The sequence below is a fragment of the Peromyscus leucopus genome, unplaced genomic scaffold, assembly GCF_004664715.2.
Source record: "Peromyscus leucopus breed LL Stock unplaced genomic scaffold, UCI_PerLeu_2.1 scaffold_1732, whole genome shotgun sequence".
Classification (NCBI taxonomy): Eukaryota; Metazoa; Chordata; class Mammalia; order Rodentia; family Cricetidae; genus Peromyscus; species Peromyscus leucopus.
The window spans coordinates 9357-17759 of NW_023504922.1; the positions used below are offsets into that span (position 1 = coordinate 9357).

The 8403-nt window shown below is 36.4% G+C and overlaps 1 pseudogene; it reads left to right on the forward strand.

The window, feature by feature from the left end:
• The first annotated feature begins 1487 nt into the window (after nucleotides 1-1487).
• On the forward strand, nucleotides 1488-3684 carry LOC114689397 (annotated as a pseudogene).
• The last annotated feature ends 4719 nt before the right edge of the window (nucleotides 3685-8403 follow it).

The following is an 8403-nucleotide window of genomic DNA, read 5'->3' on the forward strand; positions in this document are numbered from 1 at the left end:
ACATTGGTAGGAAAATAAACCACCAGTTAAGAACACTGAAGATTCTTTCAGAGCATCCAGCTTACATTCCCAATACATTTAGATGGTCACTGATATCTGTAACTCCAATATCAGGGGTCCTGAAACCATCTCCTTGCTTCCCTGTCCATCATAAGAAGAGGAGACTTAAATCATAAAAATTACTTTTCAGCTGGAAGTGGCAGTGCATTTTTATAATGCCAGCAAACTGGACACAAAGGCAGGAAGATCATTGTGAGTTTTAAAGCCATTGCCACAGTCTACACACACACACACACACACACACACACACACACACACACACACACACACACACGAAAATAAGAAAACTGAATTAAATACAAGAAATGGAACATTGGAGAATTAGAACAATACAATAGCTCTTAAAGTCATTTCAAGTGTCAAAAATAAATATGGCCAAGATCAAAAACACTGAAGACAGTTTATGTTCGAAAGGATGTGGAGCAAGGGGAACACTCCTACACTGTTCATGGGAGTGCAAACTTGTAAAGCCGCTTTGGAAATCAGTATGTTGTTTTCACAGAAACTTGGAAATCAATCTCCCTAAAGACCCATCTATATCACTCTTTGGCATATACCCAAGGAATGCTCAATCATACCACAGGGACACATGCTCAAATATGTTCATAGCAGCATTATTTGTAATAGCTAAAACCTGAAAACAACCTAGATGCCCTTCAACTGAAGAATGGATAAAGAAAATGTAGTACTTATACACAATGGAGAATCAGCAGAGAAAAACCAATGACATCATGAGGTTTGCAGGTAAATGGATGGAACTAGAAAATATCCTGAGTGAGGTAACCCAGACTCAGAAAGATAAACATGGTATGTACTCACTCATAAGTGGATTCTAGATGTAAAGCAAACGATAACCAGATTGCAACTCACAGCTCCAGTGAGGCTAGCTAGTAAAGAGGACCCAAAGAAAGAATTTGATTTCCAGCATTAACATAAAAGCTCACAGTCATCTTTAATTCTAGTTTCAGGGAATCTGCCATCTACTTCTGGCCACAATAGGCACCAGAAATGCAAGTGGTACACAGACATACATGTAGGCAAGGTACAAACATAGGAAACCTTCAATTAAAGCTACTATATTCTAGTAAGAAATGTGCTAATAAAAAAAGTGGGGAAGGAGTGGCTACATGTGTGTGGTGTGAGCTATAAACATAAAAAGGCAATAGTGTATAAACAAGCACCAGGATTGCATACATAGTTTTGCTAGGCTGAATTAGAGACAAGGAGCTCTCTTATATTCTGGTAATGCTTAATTTTTTGTTCACCTCCTTCTGAACCCAGTGCCGCTACATTCACAGGATGCACCAAACTGATCCTAAAAGTCACACTGGCTAAGCAGGTCTAGTGCTGTGACAGAGCAAAACACTGAGTTTCCCTACAAGGTGCACAACCTGTTCTCGGGGGCCTAGAAGAATATAATCCAGGCACGCGCGGGCGAACATGGCGGCGGCGGGTGTCGTGAGCGGGAAGATTATATATGAACAAGAAGGGGTATATATTCACTCATCTTGCGGAAAGGCCAGTGACCAAGACAGCTTAATTTCAGGAATATTACGTGTTTTAGAAAAGGATGCTGAAGTAATAGTGGACTGGAGACCATTGGATGACGCATTAGATTCTTCTAGTATTCTGTGTGCTGGAAAGGACTCCAGTTCAGTTGTAGAGTGGACCCAGGCCCCAAAGAAAGAGCTCATCGAGGATCGGAACACCAGAACAGTTATGAAGCAGAGTGGGACATGGTTAATGCAGTGTCGTTTAAAAAGAAACCACATACCAATGGAGATGCTCCAGGTCATAGAAATGGGAAAAGCAAATGGTCATTCCTGTTCAGTTTGGCAGACCTGAAGTCAATCAAGCAAAGCAAAGAGGGCATGGGCTGGTCATACTTGGTGTTCTGTCTAAAGGATGACGTCGTCCTCCCTGCTCTGCACTTTCACCAAGGAGATAGCAGACTACTGATTGAGTCTCTTGAAAAATACGTGGTGTTGTGTGAGTCATCACAAGATAATAGAATACTTCTTGTCAATTGTCAGAATAAGAGTCTTTCACAGTCTTTTGAAAATCTTCTTGATGAACCAGCATATGGCTTAATACAAAAAATTAAAAAGGATCCTTATACAGCAACTATGGTAGGATTTTCCAAAGTTACAAACTACATTTTTGATAGTTTGAGAGGAAGCGATCCCTCGACACATCAACGACCACCTTCAGAAATGGCAGATTTTCTAAGTGATGCTATTCCAGGTCTAAAGATAAATCAGCAAGAAGAACCAGGATTTGAAGTCATCACAAGAATTGATTTGGGAGAGCGACCTGTCATTCAGAGGAGAGAGCCTGTGTCTCTGGAAGAATGGACCAAGAGTGTTGACTCTGAAGGAAGACTCTTAAATGTGGAGAGCATGAAGCAGATGATATTCAGAGGGGGTCTTAGTCATTCATTAAGAAAGCAAGCATGGAAATTTCTTCTGGGTTATTTTCCTTGGGATAGTACCAAAGAGGAAAGAACTCAATTACAAAAACAAAAAACTGATGAGTACTTCAGGATGAAGCTCCAGTGGAAGTCTGTCAGTGAGGAGCAAGAGAAGAGAAACTCAAGGTTGAGAGATTACAGAAGTCTGATCGAAAAAGATGTCAACAGAACGGATCGAACAAACAAGTTTTATGAAGGTCAAGATAACCCAGGACTGATTTTGCTTCATGACATTTTGATGACCTACTGTATGTATGATTTTGACTTAGGATATATACAAGGAATGAGCGACTTACTTTCCCCTCTTTTATATGTGATGGAGAATGAAGTGGATGCCTTCTGGTGCTTTGCCTCTTACATGGACCAAATGCATCAAAATTTTGAAGAACAAATGCAAGGCATGAAGACCCAGTTAATCCAGCTGAGCACCTTACTGAGATTATTAGACAGTGGATTTTGTAGCTATTTAGAATCCTAGGACTCTGGATATCTATATTTTTTGCTTCAGATGGCTTTTAATCAGATTTAAAAGGGAATTTAGTTTTCTAGATATTCTCCGATTATAGGAGGTAATGTGGACGGAACTGCCCTGTAAGAACTTCCATCTTCTTCTCTGTTGTGCTATCCTGGAATCAGAAAAGCAGCAGATCATGGAAAGGCATTATGGCTTCAATGAAATACTTAAGCACATCAATGAATTGTCCATGAAAATTGATGTGGAAGATATACTATGTAAAGCCGAAGCAATTTCCCTACAGATGGCACAATGCAAGGAATTGCCACAAGCAGTTTGTGAGATCCTGGGGCTTCAGGACAGTGAAGTTACAACGCCAGATTCAGACACCGGTGAAGATGAAAATGTTGGCACTCCTTGTCCCACAGCTGCACCTCCGAGTAACACCTTGCCCATCCTCGCTGCTGCCAGTGAAGCCAAAGACGCCAGCCCAGCACAGACATTATCATCCCCAAATGCCTGCAGATTAACACCTTCATGATCATCTGTCTTACATTCTTAAGAGATACTTTGTTGCAATTCCTTTTTAAGTACATGCAAGGTAGACATTTACAGTCTTGGTATTGATCATGCTTTAAGTTTTATGGAAAGACAGTGTACTGATGTTCTTGCATTAAAGCTTTACAAAGTTTTAAACTAATTATTTTTGTAGTTACTTCTACCAAATAGCCTTTCCTTTTCAATAACATTCCTTAGTATTTTTATAGCTAAGTGCATTTTATTTTGTTGCTGATGAACTGGGATTGGATAAATACTACAAGTGGATGCTTTGGAAATTACGCACTTTGAAAAGCATTCACTGTTTTACTCTTTAGTGGGCTTTGGACTTGATAAAATTAAATGTTGAGCCTTTATAAAGCATTCTAAGCTGAGGAGATTGTTACTCAGTGATGAGATTTAAAAATGCAAACAAATTTGATTTTTCTATTGTTTACAACAATACTCAGCTTACATATTTATGCTGGTTGAATGTGATTTAAATTAGACATTTTCACCAATGTAGTTACTGTGTGGATAAAGAACTACTTCAACCTTAGCAAGTGGATTGGCAGTATGTTTTTTACAAAGAATTTTTCTTCACTTGTATATAGACTATATATAAGTACTATTTATGAGTATAAGAAAGCATAGTCCTATTTTCTTTAACTGAATAAACTTGACTATTGATTTATATAAGCTGATTCAACAAAATTAATACATGGCTTCAATATAAGATCTTTTTCAAAACTATTTTCTTAACTGAACATTTATTTAATGAGACTACATTCAGCCCTATCTATACCTGGTATAATTTTAAAATTAATCACTGTAACCTCACTTTACTAATAATGTTTATTATCTTTCCTAATAATGCATTAATTGGTTAATCAGATCTTTAAATTTTTATAAAGTATTCTTTTCAGAAAGCTTATGTCAAAAATTTCCAGGCACTGTCATGAGTCTCAAGGTAATATTTTTTGTATATGAATGAAGCTGTTTTTACCATGCAGTATTGCATGATTTTAAGTTATGTGGAATTAACATAACTGATTCCGTTTTAATTGTAATTTGCTAAACTCTTGTACATATCATTAAAATAAATTTTAAAAAAAAGAATATAATCCAGGACTGCAGGAAAATTGTATTCCTTAATTTGTATTTGTCCAGACCATCCTGGTGTATTGATTCAGTTATAGAAAAGTAATTATAACCTCACTTGAACACACATAATGTCTCCAAATTCCATAGGGCTGAAAACATCTCCTGAACTTAAGTAATTAAACTAAAAAATGCCAACTTTCAAGTGAAGAATAAAGCACATCTACCCCCATGATTATCTACTTGTAAGAGCTACATTTATTAGCAGATTTCTCATTTGCTGGAATACACAATCATTTATTTAGACATTTATGAAGTGAGAAAGTTAACTGGAAGATAAATGATAGTTTACTGGACACACACCTGTAATCCCAGCTCTTGGAATGTAGCAGGATTATCACAAGTGTGAGACCAGCCTTGTCTATATAGATGAATTCCAGGAAAGGCACCCAGCAAAACTAGCTCAGATATATTAATTAATTCCTTCATTATGATTTTAAAAACAGGGCAAATGTAATTTAGCTACAACATTTTGTAGGCTTTATGACAAGATGATAGACACTTTCTTACACACAGTCTCAATATTATCCACAAGAAAAGCATGAGTCTTTGTTCAAAAATAAGGTATATGAAACAAAAAGCCTAAAGAAACCAAGAAATGAAGTCACCTAAAAGCACAATTATCTTACTATAAGAAAAGTAGTTGAAGAGAAAACGATTCCACAAGATTCATTAAGCAAAGGATAAGATCTGTTTACTGATATTGTACCAAAGAAAAACTATTTTCATGATATGTGGCAGTGGTGCACGCCTTTAATCCCAGGACACAGGAGGCACAGCCAGGTGGATTTCTGTGAGTTCGAGGCCAGTCTGGTCTACAGAGAAAGAACCAGGACAGGCACCAAAATTATGCAGAGATAACCTGTTATGAAAAACCAAAAATAAAAGAAAGAAAGAAAGAAAGAAAGAAAGAAAGAAAGAAAGAAAGAAAGAAAGAAAGAAAGAAAAATATTTTCACCTATCAAACAAGAATTCCTAAGGAAGAAAGCAGCACAGTGGTAGAGGCATTGCCTAGCATGAGCCCTGCCTGGGTTTCACACCATGATGAGATTGTCGAGAATAATCAATCTAAGATATAAAAAAATCATAATTCTAAAAGCAATAAACTTTTTCAAAGAAAAGATGAGTAATAATAATAATTTATAAATAGTTTGTGTAGCCATGGCCAGAAAGGACAATAATCAAACAAAGATAACACAGACAGAATGAAAGACATTATGCTTCATCTCTGAATCAAAGCATATGCAATGTGAAAAAAGGAGCAACATTTTAATATTTTATATTTATAGATCTTAAACTGGACAGTGGCTGGTGTTGGGCTAAGAGCATCGAGACAAAGCCATCCTCAGGTAAATATAGATTTCAAGGTCACCCTGGCCTGCTAAAGAGCAGGTTGAAAAATATGTAAATCAGGCCCCAAATTTTTAGCTCACATGTGTTGTTATACTTTCTCAAAGCAAAACCAACACTAAAATATAAAAGATAAAAATATCTCAGCCAGGTATGGCAACATATATTTGAATTCCAGTCCTCTGGATTCAGAAGCAAACTAATCTCTGTGCTTGAAGTCAGCCTGCTCTACTCAGCAAAGCTAGGCCCACCAGGGATACATATTGAGTCTGTTTCACAGGACACAAAATAAAGACCAGACATGCAGGTTTAAGCTTTCCTTCCCCGCACTTGAGAATCAGAGACAGGAGGATCTGTCTGTGTTCAAGGTCAGCCTGATCTACATTTAGGTTTCAGGACAACCAGGCCTATGTAGAAAAAAATATGCCAAAAAATCAAAACAATGATTTATTACATAAAATTATAAAAATTCTTTATTATAAGCCTTAAAAGGCCTTAAAATTTCATTGTCTTCAACAGTTGCAGCCTTATATGATACTGATAAAGATTTAAAATGATTTTTCTAAAAAACAAATATTAAATGAAAAAAATTCTATGCATCTTCTCTTCATAGAATCCAAATTATTCCAAGTATCACACTTTCCAAATATTTATTTTATGGCTACCAATAAAGACTAGTGCTATGAGGTCAGAATTTTTCAGAACATACAAATTGATGAAGGCCAAACACTTTGCAGAGAAACAGCAATAGAATTAGATGATAATAAATCTGAAAACATAGATGGGACCACTGAAAAAGAAATTAGACATAAAGACATACCAACAAATATATATCATGTTCCATTAAACAAGAATGACAAGATTCTAATCAAATCAACCACAAGAACTCACTGGCCATCACCTATCCTATATACTCATTCTCTCCTATGCCAATAATAGAAAATGTGTTATGTGAGGAGCATCTTCCACTGAAATTGGAGAGATTCACTTGAAGCCCTCTGATAGTTTAATTTTGTAGAAAACAGTTTTGACTACTAAAAGGATCTCATTCTCTTATGATCAAGAAAAGGACATCTGTTAGGATCACTTAGACAACATCTTGTTTTCTATGACTGATAATTGCCTTAAGTCTGCCCCAGATTGAGGAAATAACTTTTTAAAACAAAATTCAAGGTAAGAGATTTTTAAAGAATCAGTGTACACTTAAAGCATCTTGGTATGCTGTAATTAGATTATAAGTCACAAACACTTTTCAAAACAAGTTTATTGCTATTGTAGCATATGTTTTGCATGAGAGGACATGTTTCCCATCTGTGTACAGGATCGGCAAAAGTAGATAGTTATGTGTTTCTCCATTGAGTGTTGGTATCTGAACTCAGGCCATCTCCAAAATGAATAGGTGCTGAGCCACCTTATAAAACCCATAATATGCTTTATCCAGTAAACCAAAAGTCTTTCACAGATTAACAACAAGAACAACAAAGCCTAAATAAATAAAAAGAAAAAAATTCTTTGAGAACATGATGCACCAAAATTAAGATGTTGTTTCTAGTAATTTGCAGCATAAAATGAATACAATCTAATAACAATGCCCAACAATTTATAACAGGAAAGCTAATTACAGAGCTACTTTCACAGTGAAAACACTCAGGATGATCAATGGAATTATGAAAAATAATACACAGATTGACCTAATATGACTTCTATACTTTCTATAAAGCCATAACAATCAAGACTGTGTACACTATTTATGAAAGAATAAAGGAGATGGAGACAAAAACCAAGAATAAAGGCAGGAAAGTGCAGTCAACTATTAATCAGAGAGCAAAGGAAACTTAACCAGAAGAGTGTGCTCTTGATCACTGTTACCAAGGCAACTATAATTCTATGTGTATAGAAAGTAAATAAGCACAGACTTCACAACTACCACAAAAATTAACTCAAAGTGACCCATGAATAATTGTTTCTGTCCCTCAAGCTAATGATATTTTCCAAAGACAAAAGCCCCACGCTCTAGGCTCTCACTGCAAAAGGAGGTGATCTCTTGCTATGACTATGCAGCCCCTTATGTCTCCTTCTGCTTTCAGGTAAACCCAGCCCCACTCTTTCACTATCCAAAAGCAACATGGAATTATTTAAAATCTGATTCCTATCCCATGGATTATAATACAAGATGTCAATTTTGCCCTGTCTACCTGCCCAACACCATTCACACCTGAGAAACATCTGCAGCTCAGAAATGCCTTTCGTCCCTTGAAACTAAACTTCATGAAAACACACCATTGAAGCTTGTGGTAGCAGAAAGATAAGAGCATTGTAACCATGTGTTTCCCAAAGGGTGATCCACATCACCAACTTTCTAACAGTTTTT